The sequence below is a fragment of the Perca flavescens genome, chromosome 9, assembly GCF_004354835.1.
Source record: "Perca flavescens isolate YP-PL-M2 chromosome 9, PFLA_1.0, whole genome shotgun sequence".
Classification (NCBI taxonomy): domain Eukaryota; kingdom Metazoa; phylum Chordata; class Actinopteri; order Perciformes; family Percidae; genus Perca; species Perca flavescens.
The window spans coordinates 36,270,668-36,298,605 of record NC_041339.1 but is presented as its reverse complement, the minus strand read 5'-3'; the positions used below and the strand labels follow the sequence as shown (position 1 = coordinate 36,298,605).

The following is a 27,938-nucleotide window of genomic DNA, read 5'->3' as shown; positions in this document are numbered from 1 at the left end:
GCACACAGTTGACCGCTTTGATCCTTTATGGGACATTTACATAGGCATCATAACTGTTTTTAAATCTTTTTAAAAACTACAGAAATGTCCTCACACATGTTATGCTCATTGCTCTTTTCAATTTGATACTTCATTTTCCAGCAAAGAAATTTAAGTTAACTCAATCTTTCACGTTTATTGACATTCAGACACTAATGGCGTTTTTCCATTACATGGTACCTGCTCGACTCGCCTTTATTGGTTTTCCATTATGAAAAAAAGTCCTAGGTACCTGCCAACAGGTACTTTGTTTAGTATCAATTCCGTCGAGGTTCCAAGCGAGCTGAGGCGATACCAAAAGGTGACGTGAAAACCAGCAGATGACTGATTGGTCGGAGAGAATCGTCACTAATCACTGCATCATCATTGCTATAGCGACGGACAGGATATCCTGAACAAACCCACCATTTATAAATACAGCAGTTTAGCCAGCTGTGTTTTTTTTTGCTGCCCCCAGCTTCTTTTGAAACAAAATGTGTCTTCTGGCAAATAGCCACATGCTGAGAATCAAAAACAACACACCTTCCACGTTCTGTGTGTGTGTTGTGTTAGGTCACGGCAGTTTCGTGTGGCGTTGCTGATGACCAGCGATGCTCGCCTCACACATGAGGCGGTACTAAATCTGCTGGAAAAAGGAGGACGGGGCACAGCGGTTGATAAATGAATGAATATAACTTTATTTTACAAGCTTGTCGCCTTTTGCACCGCACTACATATATGTAAGTTTATGGAAACTAGTGCAGTGCCTCTTCAAAATGTGCCTGTTTGGAATTTGCTGATTGCTCGGCCTCTTGCTGATTGTATCTTAAAAACAAAAGGCCTCGAAAGCACTTAAGACCTCATATTATGCTTATTTTCAGGTTCATAATGGTATTTAAAGGTTATATCTGAATAGGTTGACATGGTTTAATTTTCAAAAAACACAATATTTTTATTGTATTGCACAGGCTGCAGCTCCTCTTTTCACCCTGTGTGTTGAGCTCTCTGTTTTAGCTACAGAGTGAGGCATCTCACTATGAAATGCCATTTTATTCAGAATTAAATAAATGAGTAAATACATAAATAAATTAATAAATACATGAATAAATAAATAAATAGGCCTTTGAAATACATCATGAAATAAATAAATGAGGCAATAAATACATAAATAATTAAATAAATTTAATTATTTCATGGTACTTTTATTTCATAAGTCCATATTTATTTATTTTAAGAGACTTTTATTTCATAAGTCCATATTTATTTATTTCAAGAGACTTTTATTTCATAAGTCCACATTTATTTATTTCAAGAGACTTTTATTTTCCTAATACCACATTTATTTCATTCTCTATTTATTTCAAGTTCTTATATGCAAATTAGGGGCGTGTCTATCTCTCACATTCAGAACAAGGTGAATGAGACTTCTTTGGCAGACCAACAACAGGACAATTTTAACAATTTTCGCTATCTTATTCATCACTAAATTTACTTCTGAGAAAGTTTTAGGCGAGAAATGAACTGTTTAGATTTCAAATATAGGCAGTCTTGCGAAAATCGTTGCCGAATTGACAATTTGCTTCAAAGTTTTCGGAGTTGAGAAGCTCCATATAGTGACGCGACAGCCAGCTAGCGTCTGCCGGGGCTGCTAGCTCGTCGCTCGGAGAACCCAATGTAAGCTGGAGGTCTGTCTCACACACACACACACACACACACACACACACACACACACACACACACACACACACACAGCGCAGCAGGCACAGGCGGGAGAGAGAGAGAAAGCAGTATCCCTTCGAGAAAAATTCCCATTCACCTTGTCTCACTTCACCATCGACGGAAATGTTCAGTTTAATGTGAATTAGAGCAGTCGTTTGCCCGCTAGCTCACTTAACAACGCCTCAGCTGTCGTGTCAACCCGCAGTGGACAGAGTACCACGAGCTGCCTGTTGTGGTGCTCTGTCAGGTCAGCGGTAGTTGGTGGTCTAGTTACCCCAGAATAGGTGACTATGGGCTGGCAACACCAGCAACCAGTGTCTCACCACCGCATGAGTCATCAAAACACAAAGGAGCGTGGAGGCGACGGCAGCATAAGCTAAGTTTCCATCCACTTGTCAATGAAATTATCTGAATTTCGGTAAAGAAAACTCATGCGAATAAAGCTAGTGAAAGTGTGTTTCCATCCAACAGCTTTAAAGCGAATAAAAACCACATGTCACATGCTGTTTTGCGATTAAATTGGTATATTGAATTGTTTTGAGACATTTTAAGGTGTTTCCATTCATTTTTGCACTCAATCAAACAAGATTCAAGCAAACTTTTGCGAAAAAAGTTTTGCTAGACAGTTGTTGTTAATATTAGAAGCCAGCTATAAGCTCCGACGGGCCTTTGGCCGAGGATCTGATCCAGCTCATCAAAAAGGTGGAACTTGCCTTATATTTTCCCTCTGGCACCGCTGCGAGACAACTCTTTTTTTTGAGCCGTGATCGCTGTTTGAGCGCCTTCCATTTAATCCGCGGGACGTCCCACGGCTTGTCGTAAGGGACATTCTAAAACGCTTAACGTGAAAAAGCTTAACGTGGTTTAATGTATCTAAAAAATGATCAATCATCACCAGATTTATCATGGTCATATCTTGTCATGAACACTTAAGCCTGTCAAAAAAACTAAATCAAAATCCAACGATTATAGAAGTTATCTCACGTTAATGTTTTCTTCATCAGTGGCCGTATGGTGAGGAAACGTGGTTTAATGTACCTAAACAATGATCAATCATCACCAAATTTCTCTCTCTTATTACCCATCATAACCACGGAAAACTGTCAAATAATCTAACCCAATGTCCAATTATTATGGACGTTATCTGACATAAAGCGTTTCTGCTTCAGGGCAGCGGAGCGGCAGGGGGTTGACTCTCCACGGTTCTCATTGGCTTTATAAGTCCTAATGTGAAAAAGCTTAACGTGGTTTAATGTACCTAAACAACGATCAATCATCAACAAAAAAAATCCTCTTCTATATTGCTCATCATAACCACTTAAAACTGTCAAATCTAACCCAATGTCCAAATATTATGGATGTTATCTGACACATGTCGTAACCTTTTGTTGGTCATTTCCTTCGCGAGCTCCTGATAAATGATGGCGTTTCTTAGATTTTTGCTATCTAAAATAGCTGTTATATTTTTCTGGTGAATTAAGTTAAAAAAGTGTCTCCTCGTTTGTCCACACATCTGTTTTTGTTGACACCTGTCATGTGTGCAAACAGCGGAAATACTGGGCGGAAATGAACTGAAACTTCTTTGTTTTATTGCGGGTTGCAACCATAAAATGACGTAAAACTTAATCACAATTCATTATTTATTCGGCAAATAACATTTCCATCAGAGTTTATCGCATAAGCCGTATATTGATCAAGAGAAAATCCGATGAGACCGAACGTATTTTCTTTGAGTCGATATTCAGGAAATTCAATCGGATTTTACTGTTTCCATAAGGCTTTTTTCATTCGATATCACTTATCAATGGAAACATAGCTATAGAGGTGGCGAAGCAGAAGGAGGCGTCGTATGATCATTTAAACGAGTTTTATGACAAGGTCGGTGAGGATGGAAAAAATCTGACATTTCTGGGCAAACTTTGCCTGCTGGCTTTCAAAAAGAAAATCCGCACTTCAGTCACATCCACAGCGAACCTGAAACGGCACGTTGAACTGAAGCAACATATGAAAAAAAAAAAAGAACTATGAACTACTTCGTTCAAAATTTTGAAGTATGAACTATGAACTGAACTAGTTAATTTTAAAATTTGTGAACTGAACTTTGAACTAGTTCATGTAGAAAGTGAACTTTCCCAACAATGTCCGTCAGGTCAGCGCTAGTTGGTGGTCTAGTTACCCCAGAATAGGTGACTGGGTAAAGAGTGCCGCGAGCTGCCGGTCGTGTTGCACTCTCACTTCGCCAGCCTTTTTTTTGACCACGGCTCTGTTGTGAATGTGAGAGATAGCCACGCCCCCTGATTTGCAAATAAGAACATGAAATAAATAGAGAGTGAAATAAATGTGGCATTAGGAAAATAAAAGTCTCTTGAAATAAATAAATGTGGACTTAGGAAATAAAAGTCTCTTGAAATAAATAAATGTGGACTTAGGAAATAAAAGTCTCTTGAAATAAATAAATGTGGACTTATGAAATAAAAGTACCATGAAATATTTACTTATAATTATTTATGTATTTATTGCCTCATTTATTTATTTCATGATGTATTTCAAAGGCATATTTATTTATTTATTCATGTATTTATTCATGTATTTATGTATTTATTCATTTATTTAATTATGAACAAAACGGCATTCCATATATCAAATCTGTTCCATCTTTGTTGGGAGTTGCACATGCGCAGTAGGACTACTAGCCAGTCAGAACGTGTGTTCCAAAGTGACCACGTTGGTCTCTGAAGTAAAGGCTGGACTACTATAGAGCTGTTTGGAGCAGTTGGTGAACAGTGTTTTCTGTTGGAGATGGTAAGTCCCTTTGGGGGGGACTTTGGGCTTTTTCACTTTGTAAACCTATAACATGCACAAAACAGATATATAACATAATAAAGGTAAGGGAAAAAGCTAAAAAGCATAATATAAGCACTTTAAAGAAGATGTTAAAAAAAAATGTCAGTGACTATGTTTACATGCAGCTAATAACCCGTTCAAAACCGGAATATTAGCAATAACCCGGTCGCGCACGGCCATGTAAACACCGGCAAAAACCTGAATATGCTCATATTCCGGTTTTTAAAAACCCGAATATGCTACCTGGGTTACCCTTTTCTAACCCGAAATTTTGGTCATGTAAACGCGTATCGGCAGATCCCCATCAAAAGGAACATTGATTTGTGTTCTGCGCATGTTCTATTCGCAAGGAATCTTGGTCTTTTGAGTAGAGGAACTTCTTGTATGCGCCAGAAAACATATAATAATAATTATATACTATAATAATATAGTTATATATATGTCAATGCAGAAAACCTGCGCGCAGTATACCGGAAGTAAACAAGAAGTAGAGGTAAACATGGCGAGACGCAGTACACCACCACACTTTTGGAGCGAGGAGGAAACCAATGTCTTTATTAGTGTGGTGAAAACCAGGAATATAATGTCTTTTGTTGACGGCAGAAAGTACCGAGATAGTGAGATTCATAAGAAGGGGACCGAGAAGTTATTGCTTCTTAATGTTGTCCGTACGTCCAGACGCTAACCGTGCGTTGCCGTTTACATCGGGATATTGCCAATTGATTAAAAATTCCATACAGGAGTAACTCTCTCTGCTCACGCATGTAAACGGGTTATTCCGAATGTTTCAGAAACCCGAATAGTGACCTTAACCCGACCATAACCCGGAAATTGACAGCTTGTAAACCTAGTCAGTGATATCAAATCATTGGCCTTTCAGTAGTAAATGAACAAAAAGCACTTGCACTTTGCATTTGAGTTTAAAAGGAAAGGTGGACCTTAAGTGTTCTCACAGTTAAAAATGATCCCCCAACATAATGATGTATGCATAATAATAAAATAATTTATAATTCTACTGGTACCTGACGATCAATAACTTGTGTAAATAATTATGTCAACAAAAAATTACTATTCCAATTAAACTGCATTTCACTCTGATTTATTCTGGTTCTTTCTGACTTATTCAGATCAGTTGGCCCGTGTGGTTGCTCGATTTCAGCCAGGTGCAGACGACAACCCTCCTTTTTTTCTTGTACTTTATTGAATACAAATATTCAAACAGACATCTTCATAACATTAGTTTATTGCAATACAACTGAGAACATGACTGCCACAATTCCTGAGCAAATCTTAAAAAAGAAAAGAAACAAAACAAGAAATTGTATTATAAAAGTGTAAGCAAGGGGATTACTTAAACAGTTGTAAGAAATTTTTCTCATCAATGTGTCTACAGAATTTAAAAAAATGCTTAATTGCATGCTTTTCTTTTTCCTGCAGTCTGTGCTTGTCAGCCACCACCCATTCTGATAGATATTGTGGGGTTCAGATACTACACTTACATTTCTGTGGTAATGTACAGTCATGTCTACATCTGACTAGTGTCAGAATAATGTTTTACTCTACCTCTACCTTTACTTCACCGACTAATACATTGAGCCATTTCCTGACAGAAGCGTTTGACAAAGAAATAATAACCATGAGCAGTACTGAGATTTTATACAAATGCTTACCACAGCAGCTGACATAGTTACACATTCATAACATGAGATTTAATGGAAGTCATTGTTCAGTTTTGCTTAATTGCATGCTTTTCTTTTTCCTGCAGTCTGTGCTTGTCAGCCACCACCCATTCTGATAATACAGATACTACACTTACAGTACATTTCTGTTGTAGGAAAATTAGTATCAGTATTGTTTTTGAAATATTAGTATCAGTATTGTTTTTGAAATATTGGTATCAGTATTGTTTTTGAAATATTAGTATCAGTATTGTTATAGAAATATTAGTATCAGTATTACTTAACATTTAAAGTTGGTATGCTCATTGCAAGAGTTGTGTGCAGTCAGAGGAAGTGGTTACAAGTTCTTGCAGAAGGATTATACTCTGACAGACAGAGAGTTAGCTTCAGTTTCACTTATAGTTTAATACCATATATGGTGTTGTTCACCAGACAGAGTAGCAGAATAACAGGAACCGGATGTTAATGTGGTCGTCAGAGGAAGTTGCACCAAACTGAGGACCCAAACCTGTTGAGTGTGTGTGTGTTTATGTGTGTGTGTGTGTGTGTGTGTGTGTGTGTGTGTGTGTGTGTGTGTGTGACAGAATAATCTGCAACAGGAGGATGAGACTCCATCAAGGAATAGAATAAAGAATTATGGTCGAAGGATGTTGTGGAAAGGGGCTCACAAAGTTAACCGAGACTTTGTTATCCTGAGCTCCGTACTTTCATGTCTGAAGTCTGGGATACTTTGTGTCTTTTGTGAACCCACATGTGTTTTGTAACTCAACCTGATATATCTCGGGCTTCGGGCCTGTGTCTTTTTCGCCGAAATAATCTTTCCCTGTGGTAATGTACAGTCATGTCTACATCTGAATAGTGTCAGAATACTGTGTGTTTTACTCTACTTTACTTCACCGACTGATACATTGAGCCATTTCCTGTCAGAAGCTTTTGACACAGAAATAATAACCAAGAGCAGTGCTGATATTTTATACAAATGCTTACCACAGCAGCTGACATAGTTAAAATGGAAGTCATTGTTCAGTTTTCACACACACAAAAGCTTATTTCAAAGCATACAAAGAGTGAGCAGCCAGTGAATTTCTCACCTTTTGATGTTCCTGTATGCCTCATCAGACTGGATTTTAGCTGCTGGTAATTTCTCCTGCAAGATGAGAGGTGTGATGTTATTGTGAACAGAAATTTAACTGACCAGTCATCTATTTACTGAAACTTTTGCTGAGATGAATACTGCACTATGCACTAAGAGTTATACCTCCTGAGTCCTGTGCTGTCTTTACTTTAGTGATCACCAACACACCTATCCCTGAAAGTTCGGCCCATCCCTATCGCACCACTTTTGTGACAAGTGAGAATGTAATGGACCAACATGCCTGCACCCTCTTTTGTTCTTGAACTATATTGAATACAAAGACTCAAACAGACATCTTTATAACATTAGTCTATTATAATACAACTGAGAACGTGACTGCCACAAATCCTGATGAAATCTTAAAAAAGAAAAGAAACAAAACAAGAAAGTGTATTATGAAAGTGTAAGCAAGGGGATTACTTAAACAGTTGTAGGTATTTTTTCTCATCAGTGTGTCTACAAAATTTAAAAAAAGATTTAAAATGTTGTTTTTAAATGCTTAATTGCATGCTTTTCTTTTTCCTGCAGTCCATGCTTGTCAGCCACCATTCATTCTGATAGATAGCGAGGGGTTCAGATACTACACTTACATTTTTGTTGTAGAAATATTAGGATCAGTATTGTTATAGAAATATTATTATCAGTATTGCTTGACATTTAAAGTTGGTATGCTCATTGCAAGAGTTGTGTGCAGTCAGAGGAAGTGGGTACAACTTCCTGGTAGGGCACACTTGCACTGCCTGCAGAAGGATTAGACTCTGATGCACAGAGAGTTAGCTTCAGTTTCACTTCTAGTTTATACCATATATAGTATTGTTCACCAGACAGAGTAGCAGAATAACAGGAACCGGATGTTATTGTGGTCGTCAGAGGAAGTTGCACCAAACTGAGGACCCAAACCTGACAGAGACTTTGTTATCCGTACTTTCATGTCTGAAGTTAGGGATACTAAGTGTCTTTTGTGAACACACATGTGTTTTGTAACTCAATTGCTGGACTCAGTAAACTTTGCTTACCTTGAATTTTTCGTCTCAGACTCAATTCTTGAGTTTTGGTATCATAAGTCCTATTAACGAATACGAATAAGTTCTAATAACGAATTAGAGTAAATTGGAGTCAGATATTTCGGCCTGCGGGCCTGTGTCTTTTTCGCCGAAATTCCCTTTCACTGTGGTACTGTACAGTCATGTCTACATCTGAATCTGTCAGAATACTGTGTGTTTTACTCTACCTTTACTTCACCGACTGATACATTGAGCCATTTCCTGACAGAAGCGTTTTACACAGAAATAATAACCAAGAGCAGTGCTGATATTTTATACAAAAGCTTACCACAGCAGCTGACATTAAAATGCACATTGTGAGATTTAATGGAAGTCATTGTTCAGTTTTCACATACACAAAAGCTTATTTTTAAGCATACAAAGAATGAGCAGCTAGTGAATTTCTCACCTTTTGATCTTCCTTTATGCCTTATCAGACTGGATTTTGGCTGCTGGTTCTCCTGGAGAGGTGTGATGTTATTCTGAACAGAAACTGACCAGTCTTCTATTTACTAAAACCTTTGCTGAGATAAATACTGCACCACGCACTGAAAGTTATACCCGTGCTGTCTTTACTGAAATTTCAGCTACTTACCTGTTGCACCAATTTTGTGACAAGCAAGAATGTAATAGACCAACCCTAGGCGTAAATCCCAGGGAGCTCGGGGGGGTCAGGACCCTAGAATTATCATTAACAACAATGCTGTGTATTGTAAATAACATAATGATGTCTACTTAAAATATCTGTGTAAGCAGTAAAATAATACAAACCCCAAAAATGATTTTTAAGTTTAGAAACATTCTTAGTCCCCCCTCCCTTTCCTCACAGTGGTTTGGTCCACTGCCTGCTTTACCCAACAAGTGCGGCAGACCACGGGAGAGAATGAGAGAACATAACTGGTAGTAACGTTAGTTGTGGAATAGTAAGCTGTTCAAGGCTGTTTTATTCACATTAAACATCGGATGAAGTTGTTCTTTTCTCAAATAGAAATGATGTTGAGTAATTAATAAATTAGTCATGACAAAAACGTTTGCTATGTTAGTGTAATATAATGTAACGTTACCTAGCTTGTTTAAAGCCCATGTTGCAAGTTAATGACCACTGTCGATTAATGGGTACATGAAGAACTCAAGATATGTATATAATTTTGAAAATGTCTCCAAATGGTGTTAAAGGCCAGTTTTTGTCGTTTTTTGGTATTAGCAGGGTTTTTTATGCAATTCGGTGATGATGTCACTTTGGGGAGACTAGCCTCAGCTTAGTACTAGAACTATGGCGACTGACAGGGATAAGGAAGAGGTGTCAAGAACCACTAATAACATGTATGATGGCCCGCAGCCGTATCATTTCGTACCTGTCAGACGTGGGAGGGCAAATGAGGAATTGCCGAGAACTGATGGGCGTCAGTACTGTCAGTGAATAGCACCAAGTGAAAGTCAATGTTTTCTTTATATCTAGTGACAGTGATCATGTTGTTAGTTCAGATAAGTAGATCTAGAAATAGAAGGCATCGTGCTAGCTATGTGCCAAGATAATCCCTAATTAAATCTTTCCCATGACGTTGTAAACACATTTCCGATTAGATATCCCACGTTTTGATGGCAGCCTACTCGCTCCAGTAACAACATATTTGCCTAGAGTTTCTTTCTAAGCGTTCACCTCTTTCTCCGGTAAAAATGTTGTTGCAAACTTAAGACACCGTCGCAAATCTGTGTCGCTTGTGTGGGCGGTGCCGTCCCATGGAAACTGTGGTGGAGAGCTTGTGCTGTTGGGAAGTGAGTGTGTTTTGGTCGCTGGTCGAGGAGCTCACCCTGCCAACAGCAGATGTGACGTGCCTCACTCAGCATCCAGGATTTGAGGCATGCTGCTTGTGCCTTCAACTTGTGCTGAAGATAGCATACACACATTTCAGGCAGGATCATGGTCCCCTTCAAGCCAGAACGCACAAGTATGTTCATTGTTTATGTTTACTTACATTTATACACTGAGTCCTGTGAACCAACTTAAACAGTTATAGGCGACTAGAAATGTGTTGCATAGAAAATAAACGTGAAAAACAGGAATAAAAAGAAGTTTCCAACATACTTATCCCTAGGCAATACCGATACGCTGCGTACAGGCAGGCTATACACTGGGCGTATGGACTTCTTGGCAGGCATATAAGGAAGCCTCTACCCTCCTGTCTGGTTTCAGCCATCAGGCAACAATTTCAGAGTGGTGACGAGACCTATCATTACCTTCAATGGCCTCATTTGGATGAAAATGAATGAAAACCATATTAGCATTTCCAACATTAAGTCTTTTTCAGTTCAAGATTGAAGTCATGCTTGTTCGGTTGTGATTGCTCAACTGCCCTTAAAATGTAATACAATACACAGAACACATGAATTCCATCAAATACTGTTTATTAGTTCTTCTTGTGTGAAAATCTGAATCCGAAAAGGACCAGTAGACAAGGCACCACCAGGTACAATTATTGGTAAATTATGATGAATTACATTAAAGAAATTTCAAGCAAACGAAAGTAAAAGAAAACCACAGCACACAGACAGAGCCCAAAACATGCAGCATGCACAACCCCTTGCAAAACCACATGAGGTAGATGCACACAGAGGAGGCACAAGAGTGGCAAGGTCCCACCACCAGCTACAATTATTGTTACTTACTAGAGCTGGGTGATATGTAGAAAATCAAATATCACAATATTTTTGACCAAATACATTATTGTCAATAATGCAGCGATAGTGTGACTATTGGTGCTTTCACAAAGTCATGACTGCTATCATCAGTAATATGGATATAATGACTAAGTGGGTAAAGGCAAATAATAGAACAGTTTGACAAGCTTGACATTGTTTGAATAAGAAAATACAAAAGATATTGTTAAATATCGGTAAAAGAAGCACACATTCATACTCGGTCAAGCCCTAAATCTGTATGGAAATGAACACCTCAGCTGAAATGTTAAATTCTTTAACAATCATACAACACGAGACAACACCGTCTCTCTGTCTCTCTACACACACACACACACACACACACACACACACACACACACACACACACACACACACACACACACACACACACAGTCCGTTTCTGGTAGTTAATGAACGCAGATATGTGCTGATTACCTCTCATAACGGGCCCGGTGGGTAGCACACTGCCATGAGTCCATGAGGCTAATGTCTGATTACTCCACATTGTCGTTGTGATATTTTGTGATTACATTCTGAATCTGCAACGTTCTCTTTAAGTTAGTAGTCGGTTATACAGGGGAGTTGCATATGAAGTGGTTTGGGGTCCTTCTGTAAGTAATTTTGGAGTACAATTTGGTTTTGGTGAATTCTACAAGCAGCAATACCACAGGCCAAGCAATCGGCCCATTCCAAACAGACACATTTTCAACGGGCACTGCACTAGTGTAGGCTTTAAAACCAACACTTGTCATATCACAATTTTACAATATCCAAAATTTAAGACGATATCTAGCTTCATACTCTATATCAATGTCGATGTAATATCGATATCTTGCCCAGCCCTAGTACTTACAAAGACAAAAAAAGGAACGATTTTGTGCAAACAACTAAGTATAAAAAACCAAAGCAATAAACAGCACACAAATAGATAACAAAACATGTTGCATGCAGAAAACCACTACCAAATGAAATGACAGATATGAAGGAATTAGGGCTGTCAAATGATTAAAAAAAAATTAACTAATTGATTGCACAATTTGCTGTGATTAATCGCGATTAATCGCTTTTTTTTCAATTAAGACTGAAGCTTCACTCAACTTAGCATCACTTAACTTTGCAAATATGAAGAAAAAAAACAAGGAAAGATTCTGATGCTGAAGTTCAGAATGTTGAATATCTTTCAGAACAACAACAACATAGAACAACAACAGCAACAAGTTGGCTTAGTCCTGCTTTACTTTAGCCAGTTACTGAGACAGACCAGTCTGTTTACATTATCAGGGGACAAAGCAGCTCTCTTCTTTTGGATGATGTGGCCTGAGAGTGAGAACAACCTCTCACAATGCACTGTGGTTGCAGCGGTTGACAGGTACTTGCGTGCAATGCGTGCAAGCCTGGCATGTGCTCCTTCTCTCTTTGACCACCACTGTAGTGGACACCCCTCCATGTCCATTTTGGGATCTGCTTTGTAGCAGTCCACACATTGTTCTGTGGACTCTTCCTCTTCATCTGTATCTGTATCTGAAGAACCCTGCAAGAAGACAGAGATCCTTCTTTTCTTTGTCAGCTGTTTCTCTGTCGTCTCTGAAGGTGGTTGTTGTGTAGGCCTCTCTCCCACCACCAGGTTGCTTATTGAAGCCCACACCTCACTCCTTTCAGCTTTGGGAAGACACTTCAGGTCCTTAAACCTGGGGTCAAGTACAGTAGCGATCTTTAGCCATGTGAGGTTGGTACTGTCCTTGCGTTTAGCTAGGTCTGTGGTAAAGAATGTCTTAAACCTCACTACATAGACTGGATCATTGTCTGAGAGCTCCATAACTCTGAATAAGTGGCACAGGGCTGGCAACACCACGGAACAGGAGACATACTACTCTCCCCCCCTGCAGTTCAATCACATATCTGCAATGGAAAGCACTAGATGTTTTAAACACTTCAGTAAATTGTTATTTATTACTTTTTTACTACTTTTACTACTACTTTTTTATTATTTATTACTACTTATTTATTTATTACACAGACACTTACTACCTTCCTGTCCATATGCTACACATGCACGCATACACAGAAGACAGCACACAGCAAACACACAAACAACACAGATTGAGAGAGACAGCACACACACAAGACACAGAGAGAGAGAGAAAACACACACACACAAGACACAGAGAGAGAGACAGCACACACACACACACACAATACAAAGAGAGAGAGAGAAAACACACAGAGAGAAAGAAAAACTGCACACACATGGAAGACAGAGAGTTAGAGATCAAGAAAGAAAAGATAAACGTACCTGCAAGGTTCAAGTAGTTCCTCCAGCATTTGCAGTTTTGCAAGCTCCTGTGCAGTCAACATGTCAATCTTGCTGTTTTGCTGAGCCAGGGTAGTGGTCAGTGGAGATTTGTTTTGCTGGACTCGCTTGACCATCTCTATGGTAGAATTCCATCTTGTTGGAACGTCCTGAAGGAGTGATTCTTCCGTCTGTCCAAGTGCAACTTGCTGTTCTCTTAATTCATGAGCATTAGATGGACTATGCTTAAAGTGCCGGGCAATCGAGCAACATTTGGCCAGAACACTTCGAATCCACTTCAAATGGAAGTTGCCTTGCGGCTGCAACCATGTTACTAGCACTGTCAGTGCCAAGTGTGGTTAACTTTTTCTTGATTTTCCATTCTTTGAACAACATCCAGTGTAGATTTTGTGGTTCTGGTGCCAGTTCGGGCCTGGCGCCAGTGGCCAGGGTCGATTTAGCTGTGGCTATTTACTCATAACTGGGACAGTGGTTGACGGGCATCAGGGGGTTGCCACTCACCAAAGGGCCTGAAACCTGGCTGGGCCATGAAGAATATGTTAGTCTAAATGAAACAACTCCTCCCAGTCATATTAATACTCAAATTCCTAGAGGCTCAGGCCGAGGAAGGGAGTTGCAGCCATATTGATTCAAGCCTGTAAATTAATCCTAAACCTAAACTAAATTATAACTCTTTTGAAAGCCTTGTTCTTAATCTTCAACATCCAACATGGAAATCAGTACAGCCAATTATATTTGTTGTTGTCTACCGAGCTCCAGGTCCATATTCTGAATTTTTAGATTAGATAGATTAGATTAGATTTTTTTTATTGATCCAAAAAAATGGGAAATAATGGTGTTGCAGCAGCGAAAATATCAGACACACAGCACACATACAGAGTATACATTAAATAATAGGAAACAATATACATTAAATAATAATTGAATACTACACAAGCAATATTTAAAATATATACAATTTGGAAATAAAATGTACAACTGATTCAACAGATATAAATAAAGTTAATGTACAAGTTGGGGAGTAAAGATGTACAACTGGTTCCCTAGTAAAGATAGGATGTAGATAAACCTATTGTGCAAGGTTGTGCAAGGTGCATTCAGTGCAGCTGTGATGTATATGAGTCTTATCTCACACTCAGTGATGAAGTGTTAAAAAGTTTAATTGCCTGGGGTAGGAATGATTTCCTGTAGCGGTCCATGCGACATTGAAGCTGTCGGAGCTCTTAGAGAAGGTGCTCTTCTGTTGGACCAGTGTGGGGGTGGAGAGGGTGGTCGGGGTTATCCATGATAGATAACAGTTTGTTCAGTGACCTCCTCTCCACCACAGCTTCAAATGTGTCCTGTTTGCAGCCAATAACGGAGCTACCTTCCTGATCAGTTTGTTCAGCCAGGTTGTATCGCTGGCTCCGATGCTGCTGCCCCAGCAGATGGCGGAGGAGAACAGAGCGCTGGCCACAACAGACTGGTAGAACATCTCCAACATTCTGCTGCACACGTTGAAGGATCTCAGCTTCCTCAGGAAGTAGAGTCTGCTCATCCCCTTCTTGTAAACAGCAGTGCTGTTGATTTTCCAGTTCAGCCTGTTGTCGATGTTGACACCCAGGTATCTGTACTCCTCAACCATGTCCACATCGCCACCCAGAATGCAAAGGGGCTGCGGAGCCATTCCCTTTCTCTTGAAGTCAATCACCATCTCTCTTGTCTTATCCACGTTCAGCAGCAGGTGATTCTTACCAGACCACTCCACAAAGTTGTCCACCAGCACTCTGTACTCTCCCTCCTGTCCATCCATTATACACCCAACAACTGCAGAGTCATCAGAGAACTTCTGTAGGTGACATGACTCTGAATTGTACTGGAAGTCTGTGGTGTATAATGTGAACAAAAAAGGGAGACAGCACAGTCCCCTGTGGAGCCCCCCCGATCACTCACCACCACCACATCAGACAGAACACGGTCCAGACGGACAAACTGTGGTCTGTCTGTCAGGTAGTCAGTGATCCAGGAGACTGTGGACGACTGACACCCATCATCCGCAGCTTCTCACCTAGTAGCAGTGGCTGGATGTTGTTGAATGCACTAGAGAAATCAAAAATGTGATTCTCACAGTGCTGCCACCGCCATCCAGGTGCAAATGAGCTCGCTGCAGAAGATAGATGACAGCATCCACTCCCAGACGAGGTTGGTAGGCAAACGGTAGAGGGTCCAGAGAAGATCTCACCTGCAGCCTCAGATAGGCCAAGACCAGCCTCTCCAGCACCTTCATCACATGGGATGTGAGAGCCACTGGGCCAGATGGAGTTGACTTCTTGGGAACCGGGACAAGGCAGGGCGTCTTCCACAGCAGCGGCACCCTCTGCAGGCTCAGGCTCAGGTTGAAGAGATACTGGAGAACACCAGACAGTTGACTGGCACAGGTCTTCAGGACCATAGGGCTGATGCCATCTGGGCCGGCAGCCTTGCGCTGGTGAAGCCTCTCCAGCTGTCTCCTCTCACCTGGCCAGGTGTGAATGAAAAGCAGGGGGGCTTGAAGTGTCAGTGGGGAGATGAGATGTGCTGTAGTTGTGGGGGGAGTGGGCAGACCACAGGGGGTGAGTGGGGAGGTGTGGGAGCAAGAGGGGGTGGAGGAGGCAGAGGGAGTATGGGGGTTGGTGGAGTGGTAGAAGAGGCAGGGGATGGCTGTGAGCTAAACCTGTTTAAGTAACAGTTCAGCTTGTTTGCTCTCTCTCGGCTGCCTGGTGTTGGTCCTCTTCTACCCCCACACCCTGTGATCTCTTTCATCCCTGTCCACACCTCCCTCATATTGTTCTCCTGTAGACTGACCTCCAGCTTCCTCCTGTATGAGTTTTTTACATTCCCTCAGTTTATCCCGCAGTTTGTGCTGTACTCCCCTCAGCTCCTGTCTGTCCCATGACCTGAAAGCTTTCTTCTTCTCATTCAGAAGAACTTTCAGGTCACTGGTGATCCACAGCTTGTGAGTGGGAAGGCAGCGTACAGTCCGGGAGGGCATGGTGATGTTCTCACAGAATTTAATGTATTCTGTGATGCAGTCTGTCATATTATTGATGTCCTCCCCATGTGGTTCACAGAGCACGTCCCAGTCTGTAGACTCAAAACAGTCCTGCAGAGCCTCCTCAGCCTCCTGACTCCACCTCTTCACAGTCCTTGTTTGCACAGGCTGCTGCTGTACAAGAGGAACATAGACAGCAAGACAAGGTTGTGGTCTGATTTGCCAAGGGGGGGAAGGGCAGTGGCATTTGCATACAGGAGGTCCAGAGTTTTATTGTCTTTTGTGGGGCAGTTAACATATTGTTGAAAGTCCGGGAGGGATTTATCCAGTGAAACATGATTAAAATCCCCAGTAATAATCATGAAGGCATTGGGCTGCTGCGTCTGAAGTTGTGAGACAGTGATGTGGATGAAGTCGGCAGCTGCCTATGTATCAGCAGATGGTGGGATGTAAACAACAATCACTATGGCGGCCGTAATTCCCTTGGAAGATAATACAGGCGAAACCCCACAGCCAGCAGTTCAATGTCCGGGCTACAGAAAAACGTAACTTCACATTCGCATGTCCGGGATTGCACCACTTTTCACTCACATATAGTGCAACACCCCCCTCCTTTCTTCTTACTGCTTTCCATAACGTCCCTGTCCGCCCGAACCGTCAGAAAGCCGGGTACCGCCAAGCCATGGTCCGGGATGTGTGAATGCAGCCGTGTCTCGGTAAGACACAGTATGCTGCACTCGCGGAACTCCGTCTGGGTTTTAATGAGTGCCGCCAGTTCGTCCGTCTTATTTTCCAGAGACCGTACATTCCCCAAAATGATCGCTGGGACGGCAGGCTTATGTTTCCTTTTTTTTGCTTTGCGTTTTAATCCACCTCTACAACCCCGGCGTCTCCTCTTTAGTTCCTTCGGTATTTCAGGCTTGTCCCCCGGCAGAAGAACAGGTTGACACAGCGCTATCAGCTGATCGCATGTGTAAACAATTGTCCCGCTGCCTTGAGCGTAACACGCAGTTACAAAAGACGACCAAAGTGAGAACAGAACCAAGAGAAAAATTCCAAAGTTGACAGAAGCCATCTCTACACTGATGTTCTTAGTAACTATAAAAAAGAACTGAACTTAAAGACCAAAGAATTAACTTAAAACACAAAAAAAAACACACACACACATCAGGAGCTGCTGCAACAGGCTGCCGCACAACACAGCGCCATCTTGACATCTGATTTCTGATTTCTCAGAGTTTTTATCGTGTGTAGTCCTTAAATCAGACAAAGTACTTATTGTAGGTGATTTTAATATCCATGTGGACGTTGACAATGAGCCTTAGTACTGCTTTCAACTCACTACTAGATTCTATTGGCTTCAGTCAGAGTGTTCATGAGGCCACGCACTGTTTTAACCACACCCTCGACCTTGTGCTGGCATATATAATCAAAATTGAAGATGTATTCCGCAAAATCCTTTATTATCAGACCACTTCTTAATAACTTTCGAATTCTTAATACCCGATTATACGAAATTAGATAAAAGCTTCTATACTAGATACCTATCTGACAGTGCTATAGCTAAATTTAAGGAAGATATTCCAACAGCACTAAACTCATTATCATGCTTTAATACAACAGAGGACCTTTATGTAAACTTTAGTTTATATATATATATATATATATATCAAGGCACTGGCTCAGATCTGGAAGTAAAGTACCTTACCTTACCTAGTCCCTCTCAAATTGACAATTGTGTAGATGGTGTTACGGCCTGCCTACGGACTACTTTAGACTCCGTTGCTCCCCTCAAAAAGAAGACGATGAAGCTTGGTGTAACTCCCACATTCGTAAATTAAAGGAAAACTTGAAAGTAAATGGCGTTCCACCAAACTGGAAGAGTCTCGTTTGGAATGGCAAGACTGAGTCAAGTCTGAAAACCTATAGGAAGGCCCTCAGAAATACTAGATCAGGCTATTACTCATCATTAATAGAAGAAAACAAGAACAACCCAAGGTTTCTTAACCCTTCACTTCTAGATATGATCAATATGTCTCTATTAACAGGTCATGTACCGCAGTCATTTAAAGTAGCTGTGATAAAACCTCTTCTGTTTCTTCTGAAAAAACCCACCCTCGATCCTGAGGTCTTAGCAAATTATAGACCTATATCTAACCTTCCCTTTCTCTCCAAGATCCTTGAAACGGTAGTTGCTAATCAGTTATGTGATTTTCTCCGTAGCAACAGTTTATTTGAAGACTTTCAATCAGGATTTAGAAAGCATCATAGCACAGAGACGGCACTGGTGAAAATTACTAACAACCTTCTAACTGCTGCAGACAAAGGACTTGTCTCCATACTTGTTTTACTAGATCTTATTGCTGCATTTGACACTATTGACCATACAATCCTGTTACAGAGATTGGAATACTTAGTCGGAATAAAAGGAATCGCACTAAGCTGGTTTAAGTCTTATTTCTCTGATCGATCTCAATTTGTTAATGTTAATGATAAATCCTCCAATTACGCGAAAGTTAGCCATGGGGTTCCACAAGGCTCAGTGCTGGGACCAATTCTATTCTCCTTATATATGCTTCCTCTTGGTAATATTATTAGGAAACACTCAATTAACTATCACTGCTATGCGGACGACACCCAATTATACTTATCAATCAAACCAGACAAAACCACAACAGTTAGTTAGCTAAACTTCAAGCATGCATTAAAGATATAAAATCCTGGATTACCTATTAATGACCTGTTAAACTCTAACAAAACTGAAGTTATTGTGCTGGGCCCTAAACACCTCCAAACTTCATTATCTAAAGATATAGCTACTCTGGATGGTATTGTCCTGGCCTCCAGCACTACTGTCAGATATTTAGGAGTTATTTTTGATCAGGATATGTCCTTTAACGCCCATCTAAAACAAACCTCAAGAACAGCCCTTTTTTTATCTTCAAAACATTGCCAAAATTAGGAACATCCTGTCTCAAGACAATGCTGCAACACTAGTCCATGCATTCGTTACTTCCAGGCTGGACTATTGTAACTCCCTACTGTCAGGTTGCTCAAATAAGTCCCTTAAGACTCTCCAGCTGATCCAGAATGCTGCAGCGCGTTCTGACAAAAACTAAGAAAAGAGATCATATTTCTCCCGTATTAGCTTCTCTGCATTGGCTTCCTGTAAAATTCAGGATTGACTTTAAAATCCTTCTCCGGACCTACAAAGCCCTAAATGGTCAAGCACCATCATACCTAGAAGAGCTCTTAGTACCTTATTGTCCCACTAGAGCACTGCGCTCCCAGAATGCAGAGTTACTTGTGGTTCCTAGAGTCTCCAAAAGTAGAATGGGAGCCAGAGCCTTCAGTTACCAGGCTCCTCTCCTGTGGAACCAGCTCCCAGTCTGGGTTTGGGGGGCAGACACCATCACCTCATTTAAGAGTAAACTGAAAACTCTCCTCTTTGGTAAAGCTTATAGTTAAGGAGTGAGGAGTTGCAGCGTCCGTCTAACCCGGCCCACCTGCTTCTCTTCGTAGTCATCAGATTTATTTATCATATAATCAATAATATAGCGAGAGTAAAGGGAGGCAGGCCAGTACAGCCCGATTCGGCAGGGGAGAGATCAAGCCCGATCCGGCACCTCTCTCTAAGCTAACCTGTCTCTCTTATTATGCTATTATAATTCTAGACTACCGGGAAGTTCCTTCCTTCCTATGAGACACTGAGCTGCTCTCTCCTCTCTCTTTTCATTTTTTTCCTTTTGTATGCATCCTGTCCCAGAAATGTTTGTTACTAACCTAGCTCTGGGGAGTTTACTCCCCGGAGTCCTTACGCATCCGCTGCATCCACCTGTGCTCTGCAGCGCCACGTTACATCTCGCAACACCCTGCTGTGATGTTCGTACGCACAGAGTAGTCAGGATCCGGTATTGGAGACTGCACTACTCAGTACGACACAATGTGCCCTGCTATGACATGAACTACAACGACTACCTTTGAAGTCACTGTTCCATTATCTTTAATGTGACTATTATTTGCCACTGTTCATCACACCCATCAGACACCGCCTATCAAGAGTCTGGGTCTGCTGAGGTTTCTTCCAAAAAGGGAGTTTAGGGTTAGGGTTAAGGGGGGTTAGGGTTAACCCCTAACCCTAGACCACTAAAAGTGCTTTAGGCTACGTTCACACTAGGGCTGTCCCAAACGATTATTTTTTAAACGATTAATCTAGCGATTATTTTTTCGATTTGTCGACTAATCTAACGATTAATTTTTCAATTAGCGATTATTTTTTCAATTAGCGATTATTTTCCCATTGCTCAATTATTAACAATTTACACAAAACAAATTTCAATAGGGTTCAAATCTAATTTATTAAAATTGTTTAACACCGCACTGTTCAAGTAAAATGAATTTGTAGTGCAACCTGAAGCCAGATGTAGGCTATCAATCCAACAAAAAAATAAAGTCACTTTCAGAAGGAATACAAAAATACAAATTTAAAGTAAACAGAGCAAGTGCAAAAAGAGTAGTGTATGAGAGGTCAATCTGTATTTTCTTTTTTTAACAGTAGGTAAAATAATGAATAAGCTCTTGTTTAACATCAAAGCTCATCTTCCTTTAATTTAACTTTAATTATTTTTATCTAAAGGCTGGTTAAGCACTGTAGGGAGGAGAAGTCGGACAGTTTTGTTTGTCTCATTCCAGTGATTGGTACATCTGGGTGATGGCGTTGGATATGCGTTATCATGTTACTCACATACCCAACAACTGCTGAACAACGCCGACACACAGTCCTCGTCTCATCCACCCCTCTCTCGCCTGTAGTCTACTACTGGAACTGAACTGAAGTTTTTGAGGTGGGGACGGAATGATACAAGAAGGCATGACACAAGAGGCTCCATGCTGCAGCCATACAGTCTCAAAGTTTTGCCAAACTTGCGATCTTAAAGAGGCCGGCGGGGAACTGTTGTGGGTCGCCACCACTCGCCATACTCGTCCTTTCACTGGACCGTCGGTCGACCTGACAACAAACTGCATGTAGGCGGAGCATGAGGCGGAGGAGCTCGGCTAGCTTCAGAGCTAAGGCGGGGCTACAGATCAGGTGTCCCTCGAATCCGCGTATCTAACAGTAGTTCCACATTACATTAGTTCCGCATTACATTAATTAATTTGCATGCAAGTTTTATTTATTTATTTTATTTAGCGACGCATCGACTCAAATTATTTGTGTCGACGCATTTATGTAATCGATGACGTCGACGAATCCCAGCCTGTAGTTGCAATCCCAGTCCCAGCCCTAGTTCACACCGCAAGTCTCAATGCTTAATATGGATTTTTTGCTCAGATCAGATTTTTTATTTGGGTGTTGACATGACCTTTTAAAATGTGGCCTATATCAGATTCCAGTGTGAACTGGTTGTAGTTTTGAACTGACCCGCATGTGCAAAAGACCAATAACAATGACATCAGACGCAGCACGCTGCTGTTGCACTAAAGTTAGGGAGGTTATGGAGGAAGGAAGCATTCTCGCTTTTATTTCAACATGTTTGTGTAATGGCAGCCGTAACATTAATGAGCATACACTAATTAGGTCTAACACCTCCCTCTCCCTCCATTGACTTGCTCCATCACTGTTCTCCATTTTGTAGGCCTAATCAAGTTTTTAATTTGACTGTCTGTGTGTAGGGCTAACTCCCACCGGCGCATAATTGTGACAAATGTTGATGTAGACTGACGTAAAATTCTCATCAAATCTGCCTCGGTTGTTCACACTGCGGCCGCATTGAGAAACATCAGACCTGGGTCTGATTCAGGACCACATATGGAAGTGGTCTAAATCTGATTTGAGAGTTCACACTACTTCTGAAGAAGTCTGACCTGGACACTTGAACCCCCCAAAAAAATCTGATTTATGCCACCTTTGCCTAATGTCTGAACTAGGGGTGCAAGATATATTGACTCAATATCATTATCGCAATATATCGAAAGTGTTGCAATAAGTATGATTTGGGCCACTTTTTCCAGCAGTCTGAACGTAGCCATAATGTACCATATTTTTATCTTTTTGTGAGGCTTAAAAGTAGTAGTTGGGTTTTAGTCTGCACCGTCTCATTTTAATTAATTTCCTGACATGATCGGGATAGCAAACTGTGGATCCTATGTCTGTGTTAACTACTGCATTTCTTCTCATGTGACCTCTTTCCAGCCAATCATGCTTTGAACGCCTTAGTGTAGCCTTGATGACCGTGACTGGCTGGGTTCTTGTGCATATTTTAAATGTCTCTTTTTTCCCTTTTAACCATGAAAAGGAAAAAAAAACGCCATGTATTTCAATTTTGAATTTAGAATTTTATACGTTTTTAGTTTTTTAATATCCATTTATGAAAGGAAAATCGAATGACCAACAGATACACTGACCTACTACATTTACCTGACAAAGAAATGTTACTGGTTACATTGCAGATTTAGATTTTACTCACAAAATATCACAATTAAAATATGATGCATTATTTTTCATTAAACTATCCAGCATAAAGTACATTGCGCTGATATAATGCATTTTATTTCACTTTTCACTTCACATAAACATTTGAATGTAGGACTTGTACCTCTGCGGTATAAATAGCTTTAGCGTACTATTAATAATTAATAGTTTTCATACCTAACCTGGTGTTAGGCTTTATTATTACTGTTAAAGATAAAACAATGATTAACTACAGAAATGTCCTCACACAGATATGGTCATTGCTTTATGCCATTTGATATTTCATTTCCAGTAATGTAATAGAAGCTTATTGCTTTAAATTAATCTTTCACGTCTTTCACGACCAACATTTCCGCACTACAGTGTCTTAACAGTCATAATGGGCAACAACATAACAGACGTACATATTGTCAACATAGAACTGGTGTACAATTTTCATTGAATAATTGGTTGAACAGTATTTCAACCTTATATTTCCCCCATAGTAGCTTCAAGCTGTGATAAACTGTTGTTTTAACACTGGGTGTTATACACATAGTATTCTTTATCCAGTTGCTCCAACTCTTTGGAGCTACTGTATATAACATTTGCATTTTGACCAAATATTCACACCCTAAATGCCAAATCTTTAATTGTTGCACCATGCATTCAATTTAAATAGTCAAACATTTTTTAAAGTCGCCACTGAATTTACATTCAGGAGTGTTTTCTGTATCAATCACTGAATACTTGGAAACTTATTTAGTAAATTAGCCATATTTAAAACAATCAAATTCAAACTAAACTTCAACTCTTAGAAATATGAATTAGTGTCCTGCAAGGATTTCATGTTATTAATTCAATTCACATTATACTAGCGTGTTCAGGTCTTTTTTTAGAAACACAAAACACTAAACAGTGGTGATACTAGGGATGGCAGTAGCTCAGTCTGTTGGGACTTGGCTTGTGTACCGAAGGGTTGCTGGTTCAACTCCCTGTGCTTGACCAGGTATGGAGTGTTGACTGGTAGCTGGAGACCCCTTTGTGGGATCAATAGAGTATCACCTAACAGGAGAAAGGCTCAATCTTATCTTCTTATTCCTTTTGTGGTCACCAAACACCTGATACAAGACAGTCACCTAGTGGACAGCAATGGGACATACTTAGCTTTTGGTTTTCTAACTACATTTTACTGATTATACTTACAGATTTTTACTGAAGGGACCCTTCCAATGCAATAACTACATTTTACTGGTTATAGTATAATATAAGAGTATTTATACACTGTTAGTACAAGATCTGAATACAGCTACACAGTTTTTGTCTTGAAATGATGAATGTCACCATGAGCTGAATATAAAAACCAGCCTCAATTGTGTTAAACGATCAGCAGAGGGCAATAAAACACCACAACTTCTTAGCACTACAGGAAGTGAATTTGCGTTTCCTAGGATAGTGAAGGCATGTCGTGCCCTACTCTGCCTTACTTTGGATCTGATTGGCTTACCCTGATATTTACCCCAACACTAACCAATCCAACTCTTCATGTCTAAACCTAACCAATCCAACCAATGAAGGGAAAACTACTAGTCAATCAGAGACAGGGATAGGGCGGGTCATGCCTTCACCATCCTAGGAATCACAAATTTGCCTCCTGCAAGACTGTTTAGACTTATTTATTTATTTAGTTAATCCCTGATATTAAGTCAAACAAACTGAAATACAGTGACAACCAAAATGATAAACATACATGATTATACTGTTGGCTTCTTAAGTACACAACAGTCAGTTCGTGTTTATGAGAGCTTGTCTAATGTTAAACGAAGAAACCTTTTTTATCAACTTTTTATTAATATTTTTCTTTTTAACAGACAAAAAAAAACACCACATAAGACAGCCGGACAACAAGACGATACAAAACAAAAATACAAACACAAAACAAAACCTGAGGCCTGTGTTGAAAACAACACAACACTACTTTATGTGACTACCAAAATCCAATGATTAACTCTTTACAATATGAACAATATTTGGTTTTATCAACTTTTTAAACACTGTTTGAAGCATTATTTGTAAGTTTTGCAATTCATTCAGATATGTAGGTTTTATACACACTGTTTTCCTGTGGATGAACTGTATTGAGTTAATAATTAACTAATACAAGCATCTGAGTTAGCAAGCTAGGTGAAATAGCAAGGGTTAGCTGAGGCACAAAAATAAAATAACAGTTTAACATTACTGTTGGTTGTCTTTCTAGCTAACTTAAATCATAGATTGTATTGGCACCATATATATATATATATATATATATATATATATATATATATATATATATATATATATATACGTATATGTATATAAATCTGCAAGAGTATTTTACATCCTCCATTTTGTTATAGAGCTCAACAGTGTGATTCTGGAAGTAAAAATCCTATATTAATTTTATCTAGGCCTCCAGGAAGAGCACTCAGGCCCTGCAGCCCAAAAAGGATTTCCCCAATGGCCACCAATGTAAAAGAGACTTCTGTAAAACTGCTGCCAGGACACCTCAAACTGCAAGCAAGGTCGGTTATAACCCTTTTTATTATGATTTTTTTATACATCCATGGACTTTTTATATTTGAAAATCGTCCCTCCAGCCGAGAAAAGTGATTCCAAACCTGTGACGTAGCCTAAACACAATGTAAAATCTACGGGAGAAGCAGTGGCAGCAAAAACATTTTTTTCTGCGACTGCTGCTGGTCTATGGGCGAGTGGGAACTCACGGGTGGAGCCAGTGGGAGAAAAAATACGAAGTAGTCGTGGGAGTAAACCCGGAAGTTTAAGAACTTTTTTGGCATATGGGCCAGGCGAGCAACTCCATTAAACAGAATAGGCTCCAATTTTCTTCATAAGGAATTTTATCATCAGCCATAATGTCTAAACCATCCAAGATAGACTTACCACAAGCGGTGAGATTTTGAAACAAATGATTCTGCTCCTGTAGAAGAATGAAATCAACCTTGTTTTAAGAAAAAACACGTTTTATTCACAATGTAATGGAGAAGTACTAAACTACCCACAATTCAAGCACAACAGTGATGTCCCTGATTGGTGAAACTCGCTGTCACCATGGAAACGTTTACCCAACCTGTGGATGGCTATACCGAGCTTCTACCACTGAAGTCTATGCTTGTTTCTGTACACAGTATCTTTGCCTTTCGCTGTTTTCCATTTTTGGCCGAATCTGATATTTTATGGTCAGTATTCATCTCTTAACTCTTTATATAAGCATTTAATGAAATGTCAATGGAGACTTCCATATTTTGTGGAGAGTTACTCTCATTACACACATGCACATTTTTTGTTCGCTATCTCTGTTGCATTGCTGTGGAAGAGGAATTGAAGATGCTGGATTGAATTGCTTCATATTTCTATTGGTAAGTCATCAATAACATTGGATAACTCATCATCTCGTCTAATAGCTAGGTAGCTAGCTAAATGGTTAGCTTTCTAAATCCTAAAAGGGAATTTTTCAGTTTCATGTTTTCATGGTTGTGGCAGTCGCATGCCATTATAAGTATAATTTTAGTTATCACTTCATAATTACTAGGATAGTTAGCCTATTTTTGACAAATATTTCATTGTATTGAAGACAAAGAATCTTTATTTTGTGTAACAAGTAAGAAAGACACCAGGAAGTCACATGTATTTAGTGTTTGGTGTTTTTAAATTATTTTAGGTTTTTGTACCAAAAACATGGAATATTAAATCACATTGGTGGGATGTCTAAGTTTGAATCTGTTCCAGATCTTACCCTGTCAGTATTTAGATTTTTTTGCAGTTAATAGTAGGCTAATTGAAGAATTTATTTATTTTTTAAATGCAGATACATTATGCTGATGCTATTATCCATAACTCGGCAAAGACAGAATGAAGTGGGTTCCTAAATCCAAAGGTAGGAGGTCAAAGGTCAGTATAAATGTATGTGAAGATTAAAATCTTCAGTCAAGAAGCCCCCGAGTTGATGTCATTTTGTCAGACGAATACAAGCCACCAATAACAGGGTCATACTTTAATATGTACTTATTTCAATTTTTGTGTTCTTCATGTGATGCAAATGTCATGTGAATAATTTGACATGATGCATATAATGTTTGCCTAAAAAATAACTGTTGCAGCAAATCTACAGACGTGTATACATGCAACACCTTTTCAAGTTTAAATCAATCCATGTAATTTTTCTTTAAAATAAGTCAAATAAGCAGTTAATGTAGACAAGTGTAGCAGCGGTACATGTTGTACAAAATGAGCTCAAATGTTCTGATGTAATTCATATAAACAAAAATTAGTAACACTCCACAAAAACTCCCTTGCTTTAAGTAGGAATATCTGTTATGTTTAGCTTTATAAGATTGTGGATATTATTTAGCCGTGGCTATCCCCATAAACCCAGAATACAAGAAATTAAAATAAATGAGGTTCGGGCAATGTTTACATTGCTAAAAAAATAATTTCCAGTATTCCCCTCTACATGAGAGCTATTGGCAGGAAAACACCCAAATAAAGCAGCACCCTGGTTTAAACGTGGCACTACAGCAACTTAGCCATTTATTCTTGTAAAAGACCTTTTTCACTGAATCCATTTTGACTTGTCACAGTAGGAAATAACAGGTCTAAATAATGTCATTCATGATGACTGAATTGCATTTCTCTGCTTTGATTTCAGGGTCCTGGTATTGTGCATGCTGGCTCACTGTCACTCTCACTGGAACACTTGAACACAACAGCACCTTCATTAGTGTTACAATGTTTGTTAAAAGCCCTTAACAACTCGATTCAAGATAATTTTAAGGCCTGCAATTTGTGAAATTGATTTAAGGGCATATGTTTTACTGCACATTTCTACAGAGTCAAAATACAATAACAACAATTAAGACAGAACCCATGATGGGATTTTTGTTTATTGCATAGTTATGCTATTTCCATCCATCCATCTTCGTCCGCTTATCCGGTGTCGGGTCGCGGGGGGAGCAGCTCCAGCAGGGG

General features: G+C 39.7%; 2 protein-coding genes across 2 annotated transcripts in view; both read right to left on the bottom strand.

The window, feature by feature from the left end:
* LOC114560990 (immune-associated nucleotide-binding protein 9-like) overlaps window positions 1-9,033 on the bottom strand; it is a 29,954-nt gene extending 20,921 nt beyond the window's left edge. Inside the window, exons 1-2 of the mRNA XM_028586622.1 lie at window positions 8,848-9,033; window positions 7,352-7,407 (exon numbers count right to left, since the gene is read on the bottom strand). The gene's annotated coding sequence lies outside the window, so the exon portion shown is untranslated. The remainder of the gene's footprint in view (window positions 1-7,351; window positions 7,408-8,847) is intronic.
* The window catches only part of LOC114560989 (GTPase IMAP family member 4-like), a 52,444-nt gene that overhangs the window by 4,933 nt on the left and 19,573 nt on the right, over window positions 1-27,938 (bottom strand). Inside the window, exon 2 of the mRNA XM_028586621.1 lies at window positions 7,352-7,407. The gene's annotated coding sequence lies outside the window, so the exon portion shown is untranslated. The remainder of the gene's footprint in view (window positions 1-7,351; window positions 7,408-27,938) is intronic.